The following is a 27,880-nucleotide window of genomic DNA, read 5'->3' on the forward strand; positions in this document are numbered from 1 at the left end:
TGTATGCTTATCGGCTTCTGCATTTACACTTTTCAAAAGATATATATATATAAAATACACTTCCATATCATTAATATCCGGACACCTGCCTTTGGTTCAAAAAAAAAAATATTTTGTGCTGAAACCATTTACTTTTATGACGGCCTTCGATCTTCGCGGCATACTCTCAACCAGCTTTTTATAAATGTCAGGCGATATGTTCCTCCACTCAGCCTTTTAACGCAGCCACTAGTTCGGCCTTGTTCTTTGGGCGATCTCGACGTACACGCACCCGACGATTCAATATGGTTCAGATCGGTACGCTGGGCTGACCAATCCAACTTTTCCACACCCACATCCTCCAACCACTCTGTTACTACCCGAGCAGTATGGCATGGTGCGCTGTCTTGCTGGTACAGGTATGGGCCTTCCCCATACCTGTACCAGCAAGTATTGCCATAATATTAAAAGTGCATAATTGTCCTGGTATTGCACAGTATTCATGGTTTTGTCATAATGACTAATTAATGGGGGACCAGCATTTGTTGAGGTGATCAATTCTGTTGAACGTGTCATCTTGCATTCCCATTTTGCAATTGTCTGTTCGAAGCTCAGTGTGCATATTTATAGTAGGTTTTGTGACGTGTTGTCTGCATAGCACCTGTTTCCCCCATCCATGGAGGGATGTCCCGATATTAATAGTAGGGCAGTGTACAAGTCTAGGTTAGAATTTTTATTTCTTATGGAAGTTTATAAAAATCTGAAGTGTAATCCTAAGGACTGCGACTTTTCCTTACCTCCACGAACTCAAATCCTCCACCAACAGAAACGTTTCATAATTTTACTCTAAAAAGACTCGGAGCCCTTTCATATGGTCAACTTCCATCCACTCCACTCCACTTGACTCCACATCATGCCATTCCATCTGAGGTGTAATAGGAAGCAATAGTCCATTGTTTCCTATACGGTGAAGAGAGTTGGCCACGTGTCAGAGAGACTGTTGGACGTTATGTATATATTGCATGATGGTTAAATGTGACCAAAGCATGGCTTTTAGAATGTCTATTTTATTTTTGAAATGTGTGGGGGGGAGAGAATCGTAAATTTATACCAGCGCCTAGAAACAGAAATGGTAATATTCAACGAATAACTAATTTATTTATTAAACAGATTTGTACTGCTCACTCCGTCCTTGACATTTGATTAAATTCTTTGATTTCCCGGTTTGGAATCTCATCTGTGGTAGTCAAACGACATTCAAACAGACCCATGTTATTTCGCGATTTTCCATGGAAACGTACTGTGAAGTTTGTGTTTATACATATAACATAATATTATACGGTTTTGTTTTGTTTTGTTTTTTTGTTTCACATTTCTCACTACTAACGTACTCGAGTTGTCGGATAACCTTGTGTAATATTGGGAACTTCTTATTTGTGTGCCGTGGTCAAATGAAACGCATGAACACGGTAAAATATTGATAAACTCCATAGTGTGTTCATAAATGCCAGCTGAATTCCTGGAAAGAAATATAATAGCAAATATAATACCAAAAGTTGCCCTAATAGCATAATTTTGCCTTACCGAAAATATATACACGCATTCTGTTTGTAAAAATACAGATGATTTCTTAAAGAAATGTTTGACTTCTTTATTACTTTTGCTTGTGGTAAAAGTTTGAAATAGGTCTGGAAAAACTTTTTTTAATAGCACAATCCCAAATAAGTTTCTTTTTTGTTACATTTTGAAAAGTATATCACTTAAATCTATCAATCCAATTACTTTCTTTCCGCAGGGGATCAACAACTGTGAAATAATTCTGTAGATCTGTATCTTTCATTAAATGCGAACTTCCTGAAAGAAAGAACCTGTTACCCCCTATAACAAAGCTGTCCTGCTTTAGCAGAATGAAATATTGCATCTAGTGCAAAATCTTCAGTTGGGTGTCATTGTTTAATTTATGGTTTCCCTTTTCCTCTCTCTCTTTCCAATTTATTTGATCATGAGCAGCGGAAAGATGCTGTCCTAAGTTTCAAGCTTGTAAAGATAAAATAAATTTCTTTAGTTTAATGAAGGATTTGTAAGAAATCAAACTGACGCGTTTTAATTGGCTTTTATGGCTGACGTATCGATTTAAGATCTCTCGAGGAGAATTCTCTCTAACTAGGCGACCCTCCTATTGGTAAAGTATGTGAGTGTAATACTTCTTGCGATAATTTTTTTTTTCCTGACAGTTTTCTGATTAAGAATTGCACTTCAAAAAAACCGAACTTTTTTTTTTTTTATATTGTTCTGTATAATAATTATTCGTGTTGCCCAGTTCTGAGTATTACTTTTATATTGTGATAAAACTAGGACCGGCAATGGAAAAAAAGCTCAACTCCAAAGAGTGCACGGTGTACTTATGTCAGCCGAGTGGCTGACATAAGTACTCGTACCCTGACCACTCGGCTTCCGTAGCCGAGTGGTCAGCAGGAGTGCAGTAGCACACGCTCTTTGAGTAGACCGGGATTCAAGCCCATCACTGCTCAATACAGCCGATCTGCCAATCCGCACTGGACCAGCGTGGCAGATTATGATCCATTTCCCTCAATCTCAACATGAATTGTTGAGGAGGCTTCCAAGTTCCGAAAAAGAAACTTCCAAGGTCCGAGGAACGTTTCCTTCAGGTACGAAAAGTACTATCGCCTGGGCTGTCACGTACCTGTACACCCATAGGTATACTCGCATAACATGTTTAGTTATACAACTATCGGTTGAAATTTAAACTCTCTCTCTTTGCATTTAAAAGTATAATGATCAAATATACTGTGCTTCCTTTCAATGGTTTACTGTTACATTGTCTTAATAAAAAAACAAGTCTATTAGTGGCATCAGCTCTTGCTCGTGTGTTATACAAATAATAGACAGGAGCACGGTTCCCATGTCTGTCTCTTTGGGAGATTTCTACTTTTGTGGCAGATGTTTTCCAGATTTCTTCGCTCTTGGACCGCTTGACTAGAATTGGCCCACCTCCTCGTTGTGTAGACGGGCGCTGGGCAAGCATTCCAGATGATCGCCTTCATAACAACATAACATTAATATTGTTATGTTATGTAATGCCTAAGAAATAAAGGTCACGGGTTCGGATGCTGTCTCCGATATGGATGTTGAGATTTTCCAATATATATATTTTTTAATATGAAGTACAATATGATTTCAGAATCGAATCGCTTAAAAACTAAATACCTAGTACAGTACTGTTAAGTATTATACTGTGAATTTATATTGAATTTCTCGAAAAATAAATGATTTTATACATAGAAAATGTATATATAGTAAATACATGTATTTATATGTACGTTGCAAATACACGTATATGGTAATAGTGACATACAGTCCAGGAAGGAGGTAAAAAAAAAAAAAAGAATTTAGTGCTTAAAAAATATTAATGGAAGATACTGAATAAATTGACACCTGCAGCACTGTTTTTTAAAGTCCGGCCATCCGATTTTCCCCTTGTCCTTGACTGGTCCACTACCCTCGGAGAAATATTCAAAAAGTTCCGGATTTTTGAGGTTCTACCCATAAATCTTATGGTTAATACTAAAGCTCTCTCTCCAGAGTTTGTTTGATATTAGTGTGAACCAATATATAATAATGAACGATACACTGCTGAACTTATCAAATAACAACATCTATAAAAATTAGTTAACTAATATCGCTCAATTGTAAATGCGATCTTCTATTACTCATAAATTCATTGAACTCCAAAAATATATATAGGTTAGAAACATCATATCGCCGGTCAAACTAACCTATTTAAACTACAAAGCAGCACAAGAACTATCCAAAGAAAGATTATTTAAATCTTCTCTACATCGCTACCAGAATTTTTACCACCGTCACGAAGCTGAATTATTTAAGATTACCATTGTACATGTAGCGCATAATCTTGTTTGTCCTGAACTTAATTAAGATTACTATTCAACTTCTTAATAAGATGATACTGTCTTAAAATTATCCAAAATTTTCTCGAAATTACTTAGGGAGATTGCAAAATATTTTAGAAAAGAAAGGGAGATTAACGTATGGTAATTTCCCGTTGTTTTCGAAGATTGGTCTTCATTTTATTCTGTATAAATAATTTTTACAGTGACATGATGATAATTAATTTTTAGCTTGTCCGTCCGGGTCCATTTCTCTTCTTAAACTTTTGAAACCTTCTCCCTCCTACTTATTCCCTTGCCGCACTCTTAACAAATTCGTAATGCTAGTTCAGCATTACAATTTTGTTACCAGTTATAAGCTGTAAATTTTAATAGATTAAATACAATATTTACTTAAGCTTATATTTTAAATAAACTTGTCCGCAATACTTAACTAACAAATACCAAACAAAAATACAAATAAAAATAGAATTAACCATCATTCTTCAATTATGAAACAAAGCGCTGTTGGGTCCTGTAAGACGAAGGTCGTGCACAACTAGTGATAATATGCAAATTAGGAAATCATTTTGCCCTATTATGGTCGTATTGCCAATTACAACATAACCAGTATGTTACGATAGCCAATAAGATGGAATAAAATGGGGAAAGGAAAGCAGCACACAAGTCTCACTGAAGTTAAGCGGAAATGTGGTTGAATATGGCTCGCGGCGTTGCAAGCGGAGTGTAGCCTGTTCCAAAACACGTAAATTGCCCTGAAAAGGAGTCCTTGGAATTGTCCTCTTATTACGCCAAACAAGGTTACTTATTGTTAGTATCTTGCTCGATCTACAGGAGAATTTGTATCCAAGCGTTCCGTCTGTAGAAATATTCAGGTAAAGGGTATTTGTGCGCGACAAGCAACTGTTCCTGTCCATAAGGTTTGACTTCTGACATCCAGGAGCACGGAGCCATGTTGCATTTTATTGTGCGCTCTGCAGGAGCGATTAATAGGAACTTTCTATTAATGGGCAATAATTCACGTCCTTGCTGCAATATGATTTAAGTTGCTAGAGCATCTACACCCCCTAAAGGCCCATTTGTTCAGACTGTTAACAAATTTTTCATACTGGGACTGGTGGACTCGGATCGGTATGGGCGTGGATAGAAAGAGATGGTTCAACTTATTGTTTTACGCACTTGTTATACTGATTTGTGACAAAGTATTACGTTTGTTTGGAGGTTTAGATAGAACTCTGTTGCCAGTGATGTTTTTGATTGTGAAAATTGCAGTGAGTCAAGAAGTTTAATAATTCAGTGTTCAGAAAGCGCAAGACTATTGAATTTCAGTTTCATTTAATTTTTTAAAGTTAAGTTGGAAATTGTTTAACGTGTACATATACACAATCTATTGTGCAAGCTAGATGCGTTGTCCGTATCCACGTCGGCAAAGATGATAGCCCAGATGGAAGAAAGTGTTGCTGTTTAGTTGATTTCCCCCTTCTGTGGTTAAGTGACTATTGCAGTAATAGGTATTGGATTAATCGGTGTTTACTTAATATTAATACTAACTGATTAAGACTGAATGAGAGTTTCATTAGAACATAATTTATGTATGGGCGATGTTAGGGAAACGCCTTGATTGCACGTGTAAAGAATTAATGAATGGTAAGCCAATACCTTTAGAGGGGAAGTGTAGCTAGTACAGAATGGCCAGCCAGATCCTAGACTAATTTTCAAGTCTTCTGGAACATTCCTGGGATTTTCTAGAAGGTGGGTTGTCTGTCACGCGTGAAAGAAAATTACACCTCCAGCATTAAGTCTCGTTGTCAGTATGAGGAATAAAGTTTTTGTGTTGTTGGATATAGAGATCATCTGCCTTATTAGTTTGTTTTTATGAATTATCGAGATTTAGCCAGATATAATTTTAAATACAAGTTAATCCAATTTTCTTATTATCAAGAAACATTAAATTTAATTATTGGAAAATTGTTTTGTAATATTTAGTACAAAAATACGTTGTATTAAATATTACAAAAGAACAACGGCCTTCTCACATACCATTGTTAATTTTTATCATTTTATCTGCTTCCATCATGTCCGGGTGGTGGCACTGCACAATTTCCACTAGTATTTACCGTTACAGAAGAAGACTATATTTAAAGATGTTTGCCTATGTTTAACATATAGGCGAGTTGGAAATCAATTGCAGTGTTATTCACTGGATGTCATAGAGAAATATCAAGTGTTTCTGGAGTCTGTAATTGCCCGTGGTATTATCAACTTCGATAGATAATAAGTTTAAGCAGTTTATAATTTTTACAGGTGATGAGTGATTATACATGAACATTTCCTTTGCAGCCTTTGTTTGTTTTAGTATCACATAAATGCAGAATTTCGCATCTCATTTTCTTGCGATTACTAAATTATACGGACCTGCAATAGAAATGTATTTGCTCGTGTAGACAGTCATACAGCATATCCAATTTGCCCGAAATTTTATCTTGTTATTGGTTCCAAGTAATTTAATCATTTCGTATCTAATCTCGACAACAACCCATTCGACTACTGAACATTAGCGTACAGCAAACTCATTTATTGATTGCCCAAGAACATCACAAGTGGTTCCCTGACCACGAAATTGTATTAACTTTCGCGAATTAGTACAGGGTGTGCATGAGACCACTTTATTAACAGACTCGTAACTCGAACTGCACTTCACAAAGGAAAGTCAGTTCTACGTGAATTCCCTCTTGAACTCAGAAGAAACCAGCAAGCATCATATAAAGTTGGTCGCCAATGGAAACTAATGTAATTTATGAGGATCAAGTGTTGAAAGAGAAAGAAGTTGAGCGTCTCAATAGCAGAGAGAAAGGAAGGAAAGAAAGGGGTTTCTTCATGAAGATATTTTTAGAGGTCTACCAAATAGAACGCCTTTCTGAGGCAGATATTATTGAAAATCTAACGTTTATGACTGCATTCTTTAGCTAAAGTTTATAGTTTGATAAAGTTATGTTTGCTGTGTAGCAATAATCATAATAACATATCCATAGGGAAATAGGTTGGAGGGTTTGTCCCTCCCTGGATTTTTATACCTTTTTACTAAATTGCGAACATATATATTTTTTTTTTTTTTAATGGGAGTTTGTTTTAAAGTGCGTTACTCCAACATAAGCATTTTTGAAAAATAATATTACCACTGCGAGTTAACAGGTCCCTCTGACACAATTATTTTCTTAAATTGTGTCAATAGCCTGCTCAACATGTTGGGGTCAATATTTAGCCATTTGGAATATCCCGAATGGTGTCGCCTCGATATTTTAAAAATTGCTTATGTGATATTAGTCCTTTGCACTCCATGATTAAAATGGATTACATGAATTTCAGTGTTGTTAATACATCTAGGCTATTAACGCATTTTATTAGATGATATACATTATGTAGTTGAGTGGTTCAAGTGATAGAAAGCAGAAGAATACACTTTTGATTGGACCGTGGTCAAGCCTACGTGATTGAAAAATACGGTTAACAATTATTGCCTATGTTTTACATATAGGCGAGTTGGAAATCAATTGCAGTGTTATTCACTGGATGTCATAGAGAAATATCAAGTGTTTCTGGGTTTTTTTATATAACCAATCGTATACAAGCTTGTGTTACTTATTATTCCTTTCGGCTTGCGACGAAATAGCGATTAGTCTCTGTATGTACAGGTTGCTAAAATTAAGGTATCCCTATGTAGAAGGGCTCTGGAGCGAGTTCTGAGGCTCGTACTGAAGACAAATTTGGACAACAGGTACAATAAAGAATGCGCTCGCCATTTATTGAAAAAAATAAAAAATAAAAAAATAGTTACAAAATTTGTCACTATATGGCGCTGTGGCAATACAAATCACTTGAACAGCGCTACAATTAGAAATCTAGAAATCTTTATTGCAATAATAATAATAATGGTAATACAATGGATACATTGCAATAAGTCCTTCACGGCCACAAGGCCAGGGGTTAACAGTGATATTACAATATGTAAGAAAGGAAATTAAATATAAAATACATATATGAACGAATCAAAAGTAAATGGAGCTCAACACTCAAAGTATAACACAATTATAAACATCACAATGAACAAATAATATACAGGTGGAAAATTACAAGGCTCGTTGGTAAGCCATCTTCATGTCGCATTTCTGGATTGCGGCGTTAAGGCGAGCTTCAAGGAGCAGAATCAGGGACGGGGAAGTACAATTTAAGGACGCGGCGTCTATACTCCTTATCACTAGAAAACTTATTAAGGTCAGCATCCAAAGACTGGGCACATGGAAGTAGCTGATATGGCAGAAACCTATCGGATAGGTGGAGACGGCTGAGGTGTGGGCATAGAGCTGGAGTCGCTCTGAGGGAAGGCTGAGGGACTCTCCAAGAGCACAGGTCCCAGAATGATGGTGCCGAGATCTTTCCAGTAATCATTTTTACAGTTGTGGTAAGGCATTTCACCTTAATCAGCGTGGGAAGCCTGTGAATTTTTATCAAACTGGCCATTTCAGTTGTCCTTAACTGTGGAGGAAGTTTGTTTGTTTATGACCCATTTTAAGAGCCAAAACTCAGTAGAAAAGAGTGGTCGAATTGTGCTAGGGGCGGCAGATGCCCATACTTCTGCAGCATATAGAAGCGGAGAGTATACCGTGCTTTTTATATATCTTCTGGTGATCGTTACTTCATTAATGTAATGCAAATGCTGTTTGGCCATCCATCGGAGTCGAGCTGCCTGGGTGAGCAGCTTTTCCATGTGGTTACCAAAGCAGAGCTTAGGATCAAAAACAACCCCCAAATCAGTATGTTTCTTGACGATGGGAATAGGGGAATTGCATAGTATTGGCTGAATATAGGAAGGCGTTTTCTTTAACGAGAATATCATAAATTCAGACTTTTCTGGATTTATTTTTAGTCCAAACTGGTTGAGGTAGTTTGCAAATTCCAGAAGTATATTGTTAATTGATGCTGTTATCACAAGAAGATCATCATGTGGAGAAATCAGTGTGAGGAGCTTCATATCATCAGCATAGCATAGAGTATCATGCCTGGACTCAACAAGCGGCGAGATGAGCGCTGTAAATAAGAGGCCGGATAAGACACCACCCTGTGGCACGCCTGAAGAGACACATCGCTCGTATGTTTGGCCGTGGACAGTAAGCCGGATTATTCTATTTTGAAGGAGTGAGGTGAGGAACTGTAGGGTGTCTCCCTTGATTTGATAATGGTCTGAAAGTAGCTTCAGCATTGCAGGAACATTTATTGAGTCAAATGCTGCTTCGAGGTCTACATAAGTGACTGCAAGCTCTGCATGAGATTCAAACGCAGAGAGGATAGAGCTGGTGGTGGCTAAGAGATTAGTCACAGTGGATCTATGAGGAAGAGAGTAGTGGATTTGATGAGGCTGATGTGGAAGAAGTTGTTTAGTTAAAATGGGTAGAAGTATCTTCTCTAGGAGTTTTAGAAGACTTGAGGCATTGGAGATTGGCCGGTAGTGCTTAAGAAGAGTAGGTGATTGAATTTTTGGTATAGGCTTCACAAGGTAGATGTTCCATTGCTGGGGAAAGAAATTACTTGACAAAATAGCATTAAAAATAGTTTGAAGGGGACCCAAAATGTATGAGCTAAGACATTTAATAATGAATTGGGATATTTCATCTGCACCTGCCTTAGCAGAAGCCGGTGTAGAATTTATGGCAGAAATAAGCTGTTCCCTGGAAATTGATACTGCAGAAAGCGTGTCGGGGGGGATTTCAGTTGTTGGTGTCTCAAGATGAGGACATTGTTCCGAGTTCGAGGCAAATCTGGATATAAAGTCTAGCCACTGGTTAGGTTCAAGTTTTTGTGGGAAATCAGAAGGCCGTTCAAAGTAGGGGGTTTTTCCTCTACGAAGGGTGGTGTCCATATAATTCTTAATTGCTTGAGATTTCAGCCTGTTGAATGTTGCACGGGATCTAGAGTAGGCTATCCTGTCTTGAACACTTTGCGACTGCTTCCACATTTTGTGGAGTTGCTGTTTTAATTTGAAGCTCATATTAAGATGGGGAGTCCACCATGCTCTGGACCGAGGCATAATAGAAATTCTCTTTGATGCTGCAAATGTCGCAATCGTCTTAAGCCAATTAGTAAGCAGATTTACTGCAATTTCAAGATCACAGTTTTCAAGGACTGACCACGGGATGGCATAGGCAGCCTCAACACATTTAGCAATGCTCAAAAATCTGGGACTAACTATTACTCTGGTGTTAATTGAATTCACAACATTGAAGTTTGGAGCAGGTATCTGTAAAATAACAATAATTGGCTTGTGGTCCGAATTAAAATAAGTCTCTGGCATGTAATCAGGTGTGCAAGGAAAAGAAGCAAGGATGAGATCTAGTTGATTGTTACCTCTGGTCGGGAGGTCATTAATCATTTGTAACCCAGTACAAGATAGGTTTGACAGGAGCATTTGCTGAAGGTTAGCTAGTTGGGGGGGAAGATTAAAGTCTCCACAGACAAAGTGCAAAGCTGAAGGATGAAGCTGGTTAATGATCCAGTTTGATATTTCATGGATGGCGTCATATGAAGGTGCTGGGGGTATATATATGGCAATTACATCTATAAGAACGCTATTGTAGCTGAGAGTAACAGCGAGAGCTTCATATGCTGTTGTTTTGCTAGATACTTGATGAACTAGTGAGGCCTGTGAGCTCTTAAAGAAAATGGCAACGCCGCCTCCTCTTTGGTCAACTCTGGAAGTAAACGCTGATTTATACCCAGCTGGAGTACAAGATGTGAAAAATTCTTGATCTTTATCAAGCCAGGTTTCTGTAACACAGAGAATATCGATATCACTAGCGAGCAAGATTTGATCAATGATATCCAGTTTGTTGCGGAGGCTTCTAACATTCTGGTACAAGACTCTGATTATGCAAGTTTTTTGGATCTTTTTAAGGCATGTGTCTCTAATATTTTTATTCAAGGCAGGCTTTCTAGTTTGTCGATTCGTGACCCACGTTGGGATGAGCATTCCCGAACTGTTATTTATTGGTGGTTGAAGGCTGATGGTACCAATTTTTTGATGCCGCTGTTTGTCACCACTTGTATAATTTTGAATTATGCTGCGCACATTTTGAGAAATTGCCCGGAATGTGGGGCATTCATGCTTGTTCCCTTTCAGCGTTGATTGCTATCGAGGAGGGTGAATTAGTTGAGGTTGTTGATGGGGGCTCTTTTTCTCAGAAAATGGTCTGATATATATACCTTGGGGCCAGGAGGCTGGATCTATAACTTTTTTATAGACAGCAGGAGAACACATTATAAGGAAAGAGGCATAGCGTGTTTGCCGGCTTTTAAGCCGTTTAACCTGAACTGAGAGGTTATGTTCCTCGTTAAACATTCTCATTATAGATTCAGGAGATGTTCTAGGTCCAAATCTGGATGCAAAAATCTTGGCTTTGGTGGAAACTACCGAGATGTTATATTTCTCGGCCAGTGTCAGACGAGATTTAGAAGCTGTTACTAGGCGGGGCAGGGAGATCTGGTTATGAATATTAGCGTGATGGGAAAGGCAATCAATATTGATATCAGAAAGGCATCCAGAGGAATTTGAGGCAGGGTTGGCTGTGGTAATGAGGGAACTTTGTTTATCTCCAGATGGGACGTAAGTATCGCTAGAAGGGCTGTTGGTAAGCATACCAGCATATGACGTGGGCAGAGCTTGATGGGCGTTTATTGAATTACTGTTTAGTTCTGGGGCTTGTAGGGAGTGTTTACTATTTTCTGGTGGTTTCTCTGGTTGGGGTACTTCTTCATAAGATTGCAGCTGTGGTTGGTCACTAGCCTTCTGCTGAGGGCGTGATTGGGCCCTGTTAATGTGCTCAGTCGGAGTGTCTTGAGATCTATCTCCTGATTGTCTCGAGTGAATTTGAGCATGGGAGCCAGGCTTTATAAGGCTAGGAGGTTTGACAGTTTGTGTAGATTTTGTCCGTTTATTTATTATTGGTGGCTGAGATGTCAGCTTTCCATTTTCGCTCACCAAAGAGCAGAGGTCAGAGAGCATATGTGTGATATGTTTATTTTGGTTCCTCAGCGAGTAAACTTCATCCTTCAGATCCTCAATTTGGGATCTCAACTGGTGAATTAGGAGGACCAAGAAGTCTACGCTGTCTGACTGTAGAGGAGGGGTCGACACTGTAGCTTCGGCGTTAATTCTTGGAGATTCATCTTCACGTTGAAAAGTACCTGTTGTGACTAGCGTCTGGTTTGAGGTGGAGGACACATTAACGACCGAGGCACAATTTTGATCATTGTTCAATGTTTCATCCGTTTTGGTTAATAACAACAGTTTCCATTCGAAGAACAGCATTTTCTATAGCAGAACGTAACATGTCAACTGGAATAGCCAGCACATGACGTCTAATGTTGTCCTTTAGATCTGCCAGAATTTGACATCCTTCCCGTTACACCTGGTTCTTCAAAAAAACCTCACAACCAGAAGTTTCATGGGGTGAGGTCCGGTGATCGGGGTGGCCAAGATGTCTGGAAACAACGACTGGTAACCCATTCGTCTGTAAAGTGTCGCCTTAGCAATCTTTGGACACAACGGTGGATGTGGGGCGGCGCACCATCTTGCATGAATATGGCATCCTGAAGGCACCCACGTTGTTGCAGCTGGGTATTGCGAAATTTGCCAACATTTCATAATATCGCTGTCCAGTGACGGAACAGGTGCGGGGTCCAGTCGGTGTTACCTGTTAAAAAAAAAAAAATATGGCCCAATCATGAATGTGGCCGTAAATCCACACCACACTGTCACTTTTAGAGAATACAACGGGACCTCTTGGATAACTCGAGGGTTTTCTGTTGCCCAAATGCGACAGTTATGCGTATTCACTTGTCCATTTAAGCAGGAGTGGGCTTCATCACTCCAAAGGATGTTCCATGGCCAAGTGATATCCACTGTCGTTCGCGCCAGAAACTGAAGTGCAGTTGTGAAACGAATATCTACATCACCATGCTTTAGCTGATGTAGCATGTGCATCTTGTAAGGACAGTACCGCAACACCTGACGCACTACTAGCCTTACAGTGGAATACTGAATGTCCACTTCACGAGAAACAGCTGGCACACTTGCGCTACCACATGGAGATTGACTTGATAAATCCACGACAGCGATGGCCACATCTTCAACACTAGAGGAGTCCACTCATTTTCGACCTCAACCTGGTTGAATACCAAGGTGTCCTGTCCTTCAAATTTCGCAAACATTTTGCGGACAGCGCATTCATAGGTTCACGCCTTATGCGCTTCTGAAGCCGGAATTCTCTGATAGCTGCAGCTACATTGTTGCTGTTCTGATAGTACTGCTGCACTAATAGCGCTTTTTCCTGCAACGTTGTTGGCATTGCTGCTGTAGTGCAGACAAACATCTACTGTATGATTTTGAAGAGGCTGCTTTGCTTTTATACAGTACAATAGAGCTGAGTAGTGGCGATGTGGAAATAACTTACGATTATGCAAATAACGTAAGTTATTTGCATAATCCTAACTAAGATAGTTACGTGCCATAACCCCGGAGGCTCACATCTGGTGAGTATGGGCTTGGCACACCGTGGGTCCTGAGCTGGTTATCATCATTCTTCTCTTTCTTAGTGATTCCCCTTATACTTTGACTCTCTCAGGGTAACTCGGAATTTTTTTTTTTTGGCTGGTGCAGCATAAGCCTCAGGCTTCCTTGCACCATATAGCTAATAATACAGTGACAGCGCCATATAGTGACACATTTTGGAACAATTTTTTTTTCCAATAAATGGCGAGCGCATTCTTTATTGTACATGTTGTCCAAATTTCTCTTCAGTACAAGCCTTAGAACTCGCTCCAGAGCCCTCTACATAGGGAAACTTTAATTTTAACAACCCTGTACTTCATCACATCAAGTAACTTTCTAATGGTTGATTAATTCCCACTGAATGGATACTATATCGATACCATATCGCTTTTTGATATAAACTCACACATATTCGATTGTGCTGAGGTTCGATGATTGTGTTGGGCCACTGAAAAAATGAGTCACCCATACTCAAAATGCAATACTTGCTATTTGAAGAATAGATGCCCAGTGCTGAAACTAAGGATTTCTATTCTATCTGCATCTCTGTATTACTAATTCACTGGCCCCGCGTGCCAAGCATTTCCGTGGCCAAGCGATTTTCTGAGCTCTACAAAGCGATTCAAAGCGTTCTCCTTTAAAGGAATCACTCTTCTCTTTAAGTTTCCCGTTAGTTTCTCTTAAGTTCTTTAAAAAAGCACAGTAGACTTCATCTTACAAGTTGTAAGATAAGACAGGAAAGAAAAGACACCTTTCCTTTTATTTTCATTACAGTTACTAACCCAACTAACCTAACAACCGCTTGGCCACTCGTGGCATTACTCCTGCCTCCCCTTGGCGGGGCCGGTAACCTGAATAGGAAAACCAACCTTCAGGGCCAAAAAGAGTACAAACTGGACAAAGAAACCTTTCCTTCACTTGATCAGTTGAGATCGCCTACTGATAAAGACCAACCCGATTTGACTCCTATCAAAATAAAAGACAAAAAACAGATCTATGTCAACAAGATCACCCAGCCTTTCTCCTTATTCATTCTGTATCAGATTTTACTGTTAGCAAATTATCCCAATTTCTAATCCAGAAATGCTTGGAAAATGCTACAGGATCACCGAAGATGGTAAAGCGATTACAGTCTGGAGATCTGCTGGTAGAGACAATGAAACCAAAACACTCAGAAATATTATTGAAACTGACTACATTTGGCGGAATTCCCGTGAAAATAACGCCCCATGCCACTCTGAATACTTCTAAAGGAGTTATAGCAGAGTTATTAACATCTCAGAGGATGAAGTTCTGCAAGAATTGACAGCACAAAGAGTAATACACGCAGAAAGAATATTAACCTGGAAAGATGAAAATTAAAGCCAACACGGAACATAATACGGACCTTTAGTACCCCAAACTTACCAACAGTGGTTAAAGCAGGGTATCTGAATTGTCGTATACGTCCATATATACCGAATCCCATCAGGTGTTATAAATGCCAGAAATATGGACACTCCCAGGTAGCATGCCTTGGCACTATGATTTTCCCAAACTGTCGTTCACCAAAGCACACTCAAGCTGATTGTACTGTAACCATCCGGCCTATTCAAAAATTTGTGAAATGTGGAAAGTTGGGAAAGAAATACAAAGCAGAAAACAAAGTATCAGGAAGCCAAAAAGCATATTATACAGTTTATGCCGAAACGCATGTATGCAGAAGCAACCCAACAGTCATTCTATTGCTACTCAAACTGATATTACAGTCCCTCCAAACACTTATTTTTCTGATTAGGCTTGGTTTGTGCTTAATGCTAAGATACAACCTGCCAAACACAAGCAACTGGACAAGGAATTAATACTCCAATTTCAGTTCCGCCCAACATGCCTGAAACTACGAAAAAAGCAGACAAAACAGTACCAACAGGTCATGCTCAGACCAAGAAACAATTCCCTATACATATGGATGTTGACAACAAAACTGACCCAGAAGAAACTATATTAGAACTTCATGGAGAAGAACACATGGATACAGAGAGACTGGTTTTTCCCAAAAAAGACAGAAATAAAACAGATCGTTACAAACAAACTGCTTCAAAAAAACAGACAGATCAAAACATAACTCCTAAAACCAAGTAATGCAGCACGTACTTCAATGGAATTGCAGAGGCGTACGAGCCAATACTGATGATATATATAACCTGATTAATAAGTACAATCCAGTCAGTGTTTGTCTGCAAGAAACAAATTTAACACCACAGGTAACTCTCTCAATTAGAAACTTCGCAATGTACAGAAAAGACAGGAATACTGCAAAATCCGCACATGGAGGAGTAGCAATACTAGTTAATTCTAAAATCCCAGTTCGACATATCTCTCTACAAACTGACTTAGAAGCTGTTGCTGTGCGTATTGCGCTTGGAATAACACTAACTCTTGTTTCAATATACCTCCCACCAAATGTACTTTTCATTCTTAAAGAACTAGAAGATCTTATAGCAAAACTGCCAGCACCTTTCTGTCTTTTTGGAGATTTCAAGGGGCATCACCCATTGTGGGGATCGTCACGCATGGATAAAAGAGGACATATGATAGAGACATTCTGAATCAACAGCAGTTAACCTTACTAAATACTGGCCATCACACTTATATCCATCTACCCACAGGCTCCACTTCAGCAATTGATCTGTCAATCTGTTCTCTCATACTGTTCCCCAGTATGCAGTGGTCAACCTTATATAATCCACACAACAGCGATCATTTTCCTACTATATGTAAAATACAAACAAAACAAACCCACTGTCCAGATTACAGAGTGAAATGGAAATTCACAAAAGCAAATTGGATAAAATATTCAGTCTGTGTTTACTTTGATGATCAATTTATTAAATCACAACAAATAGAAGAAGTCACCGAGCACATTACCACACCAATTTTGGCAGGAGCTTCTGAGACAATTCCTCAGTCCTCTGCAAACCCAAAAAGACATGCAAGACACTGGTGGAATGAAGCCTGTAACAGTGCAAAACGAGAAAAAAAAATAAAGCTTGGAACTTATTTCGTAGGTTTTCTACAACAGCCAACCTCATTTTATATAACAAAGAAAAGGCAAGGGCACGACAAATCAGAAGAGAAGCCAAAAAAGAATCCTGCATAAGATTTGCCAGTACCATCACGAAGGACACCAGCAGTCGGCTAATATGGAAGAAAATAAAACAATTAAATGCATTCCCTTTTCTGCTCCAATCTTGATTAAGAATGGACGAGAACTGTCTTCTCCAAATGAAATAGGCGATTTCCTTGGAGAGACTTTCAGTCAAATATCATCAGCTTCTGCGTACGACAATTCTTTCCTGAAAATCAAAACCTCTGCCAGAAAAAATATAAATTAAATTTCGACACCACCCAATCGCTTCCTTATAATCAGCCATTCATCCTAGCTGAACTCCAAGAAGCTCTGAACAGATCAGCAAACAGCGCAGTAGGACCGGACGGAATCTATTATATTATGCATAAACATCTAAATAATACAGCTTTAAGATTATTACAAGTTTTCTACAACCGGATATTTCTTGAATGTGTTTATCATTCCTCATGACATCATTCTGTAATTCTTGCCTTTCCAAAACCAGGAAAGAATCAATCGCTTCCACAAAACTACCGACCAATTTCCCTAACCAGCTGTTTAAGTAAAACACTAGAAAAATGATACATAGAAGATTAAAATGGATCCTAGAAAGCAAAATGCTGCTAAATATCAACCAATATGGTTTCCCACAAAACAGATCCTGCTTGGACCTTATGGTAAGAGCCCGAAACTAACATTCGCAATGCATATGTTAAAAATGAACATCTAGTAATGGCGAGTCTAGATATTGAAAAGGCATTCGATACCACATGGAGGTATGGCATTCTTCAAGAGCTGTATGCTCTAGGGTTGAGAGGAAAGATACCTCAATTCATCCAGAACTTTAAGTGCAGAACCTTTCAAGTTCGTCACCAGAATGTACTTTCACAATATTTTATTCAGGTGGGCAGGAGCGGCAGTGCATAGCACACGCTTCTTGATAAGACCGGGGTTCGAGCCCGTGACCACCAAATACGGAAGATGCGGAAAGGTCAGGGAATGACCACTGCATATCCCCCTGGAGCAATATGGCCTTAGTTGCTAACGCTCCTAAAAACCAAATAACAATATTTTATTCAAGAAGGGGTGCCCCAAGGGTCCATACTTAGTCCTACCCTCTTTGCAATTAAGGTAAACACCATAACGAAGAATATTCCCAAAAACGTAGAAATATATATGTATGCTGACGATCTTGTTATATCATGCCATTCACCAACCATTAACAGCATAGAGAGACAGTTACAATTTTCCATAAACAAGTTAGAGACATGGACTGTACAAAATGGTTATCGCCTGTCAAAGCAAAAGACAATTGCAGTTCACTTCTGTAAAAAGCGCAGATTACATCCAGAGCCTGAACTTAAATTAAAAACCAACCAATCCCTCTTGCCAGCAGTATCCGTTGGCAAGAGGAATTGGTTGGTTTTTTAGATTATGGTTCAATGGTATACGACTCAGCTAGGAAAACTGTACTTACAAGACTGAATACCATACACACAGAGCACTGTGCTGTATGGTATTCAGCACTGTGCTGAATACCATACAGCACAGTGCTCTTGGAGCTTTTTGGACATCCCCTGTCCAAAGTCTCTATATAGAGGCAAACGAACCACCACTCCACCTCAGAAGGAAAATGTTACTCCTCATCTGTGCAGCCAGGCTTAAAAGCCTTCCAGATCATCCGAATCAACCGATACTTTTCAATCCTGAAAGGATAACATTCTATAACAATAAACCCACTGAAAATAGACCAACTTGTATTAGACTACGAGAGTTGATGCATTGCTGGAATGTTCATTTTGAAAACACTCTGAAAGAAACCAAAATACCTGATCTGTCTTGGTCCTCAAACCTACCTTACTGTGACGCCTATTTCCAACAATGGGGGAAACGTCCCTGGAAAACTGTTACATCAAGCAATTGCACGAATGACATGTTGCTAGCAATGCGCAGAGCTGCTTAATATATACTGATGGCTCAAAATGAGATACTGCATCAGTCTTTACCACATTTACAGTATCTGTATCTCTCCAGGCTGAATGTAGCAGTTATAATGCAGAACTTTATGCAATCCATCTAGCTATAGACAATATCAATCTGTCTCAACACTAATAGTTGAATATATACAGACTCCATGAGTGCGCTTTCCGCAATAAGTAACAATTTCTAAACCCCACATCCCATAGTAAAAGAAATCCGGTTTCGTCTAAATCATTTGAGGAATCTGAATCGTACTGTAAGTTTCTGTTGGATTCCAGGGCATGCTGGAATCATAGGTAACGAAACAGTAGACCAGGCAACCAAGCACCGAAAGAGCAACGCACCTCCATCTTACCAAGTACCCTATATAGATTTCCTAAAACATATCCGACGTATCTGTAGGGACCAATGGTTAAATATTTGGAAGACACATGCAAACAATAAATTATTTGAAATTAAACATGAACCACAAATATGGAGCTCCAGCTTGAGGAAAAACAGGCATGACGAAGTAATACTAGCAAGATTGCGCATAGGGCACACACATCTGACCCACTTGTTCCTGCTCATGGGCGATGACCCTCCTATATGCACGCATTGTTCATCACAACTTACAGTTCGACATATTCTATTAGACTTCGTATTATTCCCATATCAGAAATACTACCTTCCTCTCTTTGATTCAAATGCAGGAACCCTTATCACTAACCCACCTATTGGGAAACAATGCCAATCTGAATGAGCTTTTCCTTTATCTCAAACAAATTAGACTTTATGAATATATCTAATATGAAATAAGGCAAACTCCGGTATCGTTCCGAATATTTGAATAGGCACATTTTGGCCTCAGTTGCCCTTGTGCCGCAAAACCTCTACACCACCACCACTACTAATTCACTTCTATAATCCAATTTTAAAGAATTTCGAATGGCTAAATAAATCTTTATAAAATATCCAAACATATGTAGAAAATCATATCCGTTCATTAGGCATCAAGTTTTTATATGTGAACGGATGAACGAACATACTTAGGCACTTTACGTTTAGGAACGAACATCATAGGCACTTTACGTTTAGGAATGCGCCTAAAATACTGTGAAGAAGAAAATCGGAGTGTGAAGCTAAAGTGCATGCCCACCGCAGGGGAATAAATATACTTTTTCTTGAGGTTTCCACTAAGATGTCCTGGGCATGCCATTACGAAATACAGATATTGAAATTCTGTTATTTTTTCCATTCTTTTTCCCTTCTCCTTTCTGTGGAAATGCTTTCTTTTTTGAAAGAAACAGTGTGATAAATTACTTATCACATCCATTACTGATGTGCAGAATTGAGAAACTGAAACACTCAAAACCTGAACACCAGGGATTCTCAAAAGCTTGCAGTACTTGAAATTCCACTTCGTCCCCTTTAATCAACAGCATGATTCCTTTATTACTCAATGCATTTTTAAATAATGACCTGTCACTCATTGGGTAGTACTTTATTTCCATTTTGTGCCATTTTAAAATAGTTCCAATGCGGCTAGACGCTTCCACTCTGGATAAATTTAGGAAACCTTTTATAGCTTGAATGAACCATTAGTTAGGTGAAAAACTATGTCACTGAGAACAAATTGTTCCTATCGTTCGAACAATACGGTTCGCATTGTTCGTTTTAAGTTGGTTATAAATAAACTATTTATCAAAATCATGGGCGATTTGGGAACTACTTGGACAGTTATGTAAGTTGCTGGTCTGGATGGCCAACATGTATCTTCTAACATCTATTATTATTAATGTATAATAACCTGATCACCTTCTAGATAAGAGTTACTTAAATGAATAAGGAAGTCAAAATAAATAAATGGATTTTGGCTTTTTGCACGCTTTAAAATATATTGTATTTTCTTATTTGGTTTGCATTCTCACAATTCCGATATACAATGTATTAGTATTTTCAATGTTCCTAACTTCTCCAAACGGATAAACAGAAACTTTCCGACATCTTTAAAAGTGTATCGACTGAAAGATCCATTGCCATCTACTGATAGCTTACTCAAAGCTTTCACAGTGCCTTTAAATTTTCTCTATCCAACACCGTACAACTTTCCTTACAGCTCAGGCTGTCTGCTAATGCACAGTATAAAGCATCAGACATGTTTTGATATTTTGCTGAAACGAACCGTGATGTCGCTTAGTTTCCGCTGGCACTTTAAAGTCGAGAGAGATAAGCAACTATGGGTGAGGAAACAGTGGAACCAAATTTATGGCTGTTACAGGCCTGGGAAATAGAAATGTAGATAGTGGTCTTTTTTGTGGGTTTCACAGTTCTACCGTCATAAAATGCATGTGCATTTTACATATCTGAGAAATTGAAAAAGTATGCGAAAGGACAAAGGCTAGAGGACTTGCTCTATTTCTGTGCTGTAAAGCAACTTATGTGATAGCAGATTTCAGAAAAAAAGGAGTAAAGCTTACGTCATTTCTTCCAAAATATAAGTAAAACCAATATAAATTGTCATACTCTTCCCATGTGCTGGCAAAGTAAACTTCGGTTGCAGTGTTGATGGATACGTTGAACGTCAGTAATGTGGGGAAAAAAAAGTCTTATTTCGATTCTCGCTTTCAGGCCGAAGTTATTGATTCCAGTTCGTGGAGGCCAGAACTAACAGAAGTGCGGTTCAAATTGGCCTATCTCGGAAGAAGGAGATTTTTTTTTTTTTTTAACCCAGCATTTGTAATTTTTCATCCCACAAAACAACCAAACTGGTCACAGAACATATATGCTTACACCGCATTACTGTTTATGGGGATCAAAGTTTTATTGTCATAGGGGAATAGTATTCTGCTTTTACCCTGTGACCCTATCCTTCACTTTACCTCTACCCTTTGCTCTGAGAAATAAGCAGTACTTCTCAGCCGTTTTAGGACCGCTTCACCCTTCCATTGGAGTCTTGTTTCTGCGAAATTTCTCTTTATGAAATATTTATTCCATTTGCTTACATAAGCAAAAAATATAAAGGTATTTTACACTGAGGTGCTAAACAACAAAATAGGAAAATTTGTTAAAATCCTATGTAACTAGTAAGTGTCTATAAAATTAATTAATTGCACGTAAAGAAAATCTAATTCAACGCAGTTTCTCCTTCAGCAGCCAGTCGGTTAACTTAAGGAAGTTAAGATCTTGCAGTTTTTGAAAGATTTAGCATTCTTTATTTTAAACTGTTGCAGACCCTAAAATCGTCATGGCCAAAGTCCACTAGCACCAACGTCTGAGAGCTGCACTGCAGGAAAAATATACTGTACCATTTCAAATGCAGTTGTTTTACCTCTCAGATAATGCGCATCCGTGCACCGATCGGGTCACGTATGTAAACATCAAGAAGCATAGAGGGAAGGAAATATCTACATCCATCGTCTTCTCCACACTTTCCATAATCAAAATAGCACCTGTAAGGAAGGATTCAACAGCATCTGAATAGAAAAGAACTTAATTTTCGAGGATGTCAAAAGTGTCCTGCTAGCATTCATTGCTTGAAAACAAAGGATTTTATAAATATGATATTGAATTGCTTAGAAGTTATTCAGAACGAAAGGAAGTACATATTATAAATATATTATAACTTAAGTCAATGTAGTTGTATTTATACATTTAAAAAGAGAATAAAAACGATATTGCTTATGAAATGACCTAATACATAATCCCCGAGGAACGGAGTGCATAACCCTAGTTGAGAAATACTGCCTTGAAGGACAATGCAGTTGAGCAAAAATCCTTGATCCTTCACTTTTTCCTACTGTGCTATTGATATATTATAAACACTACAATAAAGTTACTGCCCGAGTAAGATAAATTTAAAATTTCAACCCACGTAAATCTCTGCTGTAAAGTAAAAGGCGATTTGGATAAATTTCATGATATAAAATATTCTTCTTGCTGGATCTCAAGTAATCTTTTGTTATGGGTATGTACGTGTGTGAGAATTTATATATAAGTTAAATGCGACACTAGAGGTTTCCTCTACGCATCAAAGAAGAAGCCTTCGCAAAAAAAAACTGGAATAAAACTTTTAAAGAAGATAACCGGTACCTGAAGAAATAACCTTCAATATACAACAGAGTCCCCATGCTTCGCTTACAGTTTTAGATTTGCCCTTTTCCCGGCCGGGGTTCCTTTTATTCTCACGTTCAATGGAATAGCGAGTAAAAGACGAACATTATATGAACCGAACATCAATACTAGAGTTACAAAAAGATTCAGTTGTTTAGCAAAAGAAGTGAGTCAGATAAAAAAAAAAGAGAGAACTCTTAAGGGGAAAAATGTGGAAAGCTTTTTCTATCGTGAAAAGGAAGGCTTGAAGAAATATAGAAATAAAATGCAAGTAAGAAAGCCAAATATTATATCACCAAATGCTTTACTTACGTAACTAGGAAGATCTCTTCCTTCTTTGCTATTCACGCCTTTTTAATAAGTAAAAAAGTACAGTATTGCAAATAAAATTACCTCGTTTCTGATGAATCTTTGTGCGAAGAAATACGCCTTCTGTAAAATAGACTCCTGTAAAATAGACGCGTCTATTTTAATACCACACTAGTGATGCAGAAGATTCCATATCATGAAGTTAGAAGTGGGAGTATTCGTAAGGTTTTTCGGTGGGAGCAGAGTTCTGCTTTAACTTAAATGAAATTTTATATAGTCCGCCAAGTATGATGGAGGTGATAAAAATCTCATTTATTTATCAAGACCCAGCAGCTTTCTAGACATGTTACTGGAACAGCGTATAAAACGAGAATGTTTTATGAAAATGAGAATAATTAATAAAACTTCAACAGGCACAGAAACATAAGAAGTGAGGAGTTCACCGTTACGTACTTATTTTAATTTTTTATAGTTTAATTTATATTTTGCTATATTCTATTTTGATCAGCTAATTAGATTTTGATGTTTTTTTCACGTGTCTACATATTTATCAAAACATATGTTCACGAAAATCCTGGAGGAATTCGAGGGAAGGGATATACTTTCTCCAGTGATTGGAGAACTTCTGTAGTCTCCTGCCGGTTTCGATCTCAGACCTGCTTCTTAGAAACTGAACTTAAATATGTGGGTAGATTGCAGGAATTACAATCCTGATCTGTGGCAACCTCAAACCTGATCTCCATAACTGAAATGTCGTGCGAAGGGCTAGATTCTGGGTCTGTATAGGTTTGTACATGATTATTCAATTAAAATTAAGTCAGTCCGAGTTTGCAATAATCCAAATAAAACGCAGCAGTCAATTTTTCAGGACAAAAAATTATATTACAAAATGAATATCAAATATGATTAAAACTTCAATCAAAATACTTGAATTACCACTCTGCTCGTGTATACATGAATTCGCTCTTCTTCATCAGTGGTGAATGAAATTCTTCATGCTTTTATTCAATTTACCCAGAGTACTTGAGCCCTTTACTGAAGCCTTATTCTTGAGTAAACCCAACGGGAAAAAATCTAAAAGTTTGAGATTAAAGATAGTGTTCCAAAAGAAACATACTTTCACTGGGGAAAAACTCATTTTAGGAACTGCATAATAAATCCAGTGCTACTCTCCAAACATCACTTTCACAATACAACTGCTTTCTGCCACCTGTCTAAAATATCTCACTTCATACTGGATGGCATTTCTGCTATTGCCATAGTTACCTCGGTACATATACTTGGCAAATGGGTGGCTTGATAAATGGATAAGCCTGAATTTATGAGACCTAGAAATTTTCCAAAAATAATTAAATCTGCTGCTAAGTCCATACTTGCTTCTATATAAAGCACTTTTTTAAAAAAATGCAGTTTCTAAGTGGTGGATTCGTTATCGCTGTTATTATCTTTGTGAAGTTTTGGGCATCGGCTACACAGACCATCAGCTTTTGTGGCACCATCTGTGGACAGATAAGGTTGCCTGAGCATTGTGTTACTGCAAATAAACAGCACGTTTACTTTAGAACTATTTTGCTATTTGTTCATAGTAAAGTTTCACAACACTGACAGTTCTTTCCATGGCATTCCATATGATGATAGTTTCAGCTTTGCAGTCAGGTGTTTTCTTCTACTTTTCAATTATTCTCTCTCTCTCTCCCATCTTATATACGCATTTCGCTATTTACTCTTTTTGCTGGACTATCGATCGGAGATATTTATTTTTGTCACCCTGTGCTGACATCTCTTCTGGAATGCACGTGCATCAAACACAACCTTATCTCCGTTCCAGTACTGCGGAAGTTTGCAGTACATCACCGGCTATTCCGGCAAGTAACGGGCGGAGCTCACACTTTGATGAGACTTCGCACATAAAAATTCCATCAATCACTCATGTCGCTAATAGACTCTCTTAGCATTCCTTTCTCTCCTGTGACAGGCGTTATTTCGGAGTTCTCGATTCTAAGGAACACACACTTGCATCCTGCGTTCATAAATACGAAATACACAAACGATGTAACGGTGGGAGAACAGTATTGGAGATAAAGTAATGGTTCTGACAGCGAAGTTGTTTTAGTAAGCTGATTGTGATGCTTCTCCCTCTATCCATTGCACTGCTCCTTTTTTTTTTCTTATTATAGGTATTACAGCTTGCCTTACTGTGTATTTTAATGCTGAGATTTCTTTTGCTCCAGAATGAATCTTAAGGATTTTCAGATAAATTAAGTACAGTATTAATTAATGGAGATAAATATCAAACATCGTAATATTTTCTTCGGAAATTTAGAATTATTTTAATCTAAATATTATACAGTTCTTAATTTTTCGTGTTTTATTTTATTTTTTTTCTTAAATAATTAAAAACGAATTGTACGATTTTTTTATCTGTCTGTTCGAGAACAGGAGAAATATTCTCGAATATTATGGAAAAAATAATTCATAAATATATATTTAGATAAATTAATCTGTTCATATATTCAGGAAGTCCATTAAAGTTAGTTAAAAATATTACTTCTGTGTTTTACAATATTCTTCTCTCTTCATATGAATAAAGCTTAAGAACAGAAGTGCACGGTTTACAATACACCAGAAGTCTTATGTACTCAAACAACTTGAATTAATATAACTGTAGAAAATTTCACGACGCAATTCATTTTGCGAAATATTTTTTTTTTTTATGAATTACCTCTTGAATAGGAATGCGCATATGCCCGCTTATACACCGCCCTACAATTAATATCCGAATACCCCTCCATGGATGGGTAAACAGGTCCTATGCATGCAACACATCACAGGACCTGCTATAAATATGCACACTGGGCTTTGAACAGACAATTGCAAAAGTGGGCACGCAAGATGACACGTTTAACAGAATTACCTCAATAGTTCAACATAATTGAAAACCTCAATAAATGCTATACGCCGATTAACGTGGTGTAAGGAGCGCGAATCCTGGACTGTAGAGCAGTGGAAAACAGTCCTATGGACAGAAGAGTCGAGATTCGCATTCTACCAGTCTGATGGCCGTTCCTGGGTGTGGCGAATACCAGGGGAACAGTTCCTTCTCGATTGTATCCTCCCAACAATGAAGTTTTGTGGAGGCAGTGTCATGGTATGGGACTCCTTTCATGGTTTGGCTTCGGCCCATTAGTCGTTATCGACAAAACCATGAATGCTGTGCAATACCAGGACAGCCTGGACAATTTTGCCCTTCTAACATTATGACAATACTTTGGGAAATGCCCATACCTATATCAGCAAGACAACGCGCCATGCCGTACTGCTCGGGTCATAACAGAATTGTTTGAGGACATGGGTGTGGAAAAGTTGGATTGGCCAGCCGAGAGTACTGATCTTGAACTATATCAAGCATCTTTGGGATGTATTGGATACCAAACTGGTGGCTGTGTTAAAGGCCGAGTGGAGGAACATATCACCTGACATTTATAAAAATGCTGGTTGAGAGTATGCCGCGAAGATTGAAGGCCGTCATAAAAGCAAAAGGTTTCAGCACAAAATATTAATTGACACAATAAAAGCTCTTTTGTTGCCTAAAGGCAGGTGTCTGGATATTAATGGTAGGGCAGTGTATAATGGTAGTAATTTTAATGTTTTATTTTATTTATTTTTCGTTTCATATCACAGCCAAGTTCAGGGAGATGGAGCATGTTTTCTCGGGAAATTGCATAATTTCTGTAGTCAATTTGCAGATTAAATATTTATAAATGCTTCGTGATCATAGCTGTGTTAGCACTCATTTCAAACAATCCAGTGTTCTGTTGTTAACAATACTTCCTCTTTCTAAAAAGGTTATTTGAAACTATACATTTTTAATATATACTATGGTCTTCAATTTCTATGGTCTTCAAGTTTTTTGTAGGTGAAATTTTAATCATGCTTTATAACTCTTATAAGGCTGTGATTAGATCTTTATTTGAACTAGGACATCTTATTCTGATAACATCTCAAAGAGGTTCGATTCATATCTGACTTCTGAATTGTAAGGTAGGTTCATTACACTGCTCTCCTCGAACCGTTGGCTCACCACATTAATCTCCTGAAACATTATTCACTGTGAGACGCAAGCAACTTTCGATGTGTTCACTTCATTCGATTGTCTGAAATCAAAAATACTGAAGAGCTGTGGGGTTTAATGGAAAAAGATCAGTGAATTATTGTACAACGCGCTGAAGATTTGTACACACCTCAATAATGTTGAAAAAATCTCATTAGGTGATTGGGTTCCAAGTAAAATTCACATGGAAATATTAACCACTCACAAATCTCCAGTTTAATTCTCAGAGCAAGGAAGGTTCGTAACCCATTTCTAGTGTAAATGGTGACTAGAGACGAAAAGTTGATAATCTGGATACCGAGGTTATAACTGGATTCCGAATAAAGATACTACAAACAAGGAAAAGCTTATTCCATCCATAAAAGTTTGAACATTATCGTATGAAGGACATAATTCGCTTTGAATCATTGTAACCAGATTGGATTGCCAATGTCCAATGTCACTGTTAACATCACACACGAGAGCTACAATGCAATTGCACCTCGAATATAGGCGTCAAATGAAGTATCAAAACTTTCATACTATTGTATACTCTAAATTGTTTTAAAACGAAAAATTTTACTTTTTATTTCGGTTGAAATAAATTTGGATAAAATACAGATAACACACTGAATAATAGTTTTCTTCCCTGCGTTTTACTTTCATAACATAATATTTTATGTAATTTCATCCGTTTCAAAAACAGCTAGCGAAACAGGCGACTGTGTGGAGCATCCATTTATAAGATGCGAAGACCATACTAGGTTTAATGAAGTATATAGAAGAGAGAA

The 27,880-nt window shown here is 38.0% G+C and overlaps 1 long non-coding RNA gene across 1 annotated transcript in view; it reads left to right on the plus strand.

Annotated features, from left to right (window-relative positions):
* Nucleotides 1-27,880, plus strand: part of LOC150076442 (uncharacterized) — a 340,519-nt gene that overhangs the window by 142,141 nt on the left and 170,498 nt on the right. The window lies entirely within an intron of this gene.

This window comes from Mastigoproctus giganteus, chromosome 13 (assembly GCF_048544385.1).
Source record: "Mastigoproctus giganteus isolate SK-2022 chromosome 13, ASM4854438v1, whole genome shotgun sequence".
In the NCBI taxonomy this organism is placed as follows: Eukaryota; Metazoa; Arthropoda; class Arachnida; order Uropygi; family Thelyphonidae; genus Mastigoproctus; species Mastigoproctus giganteus.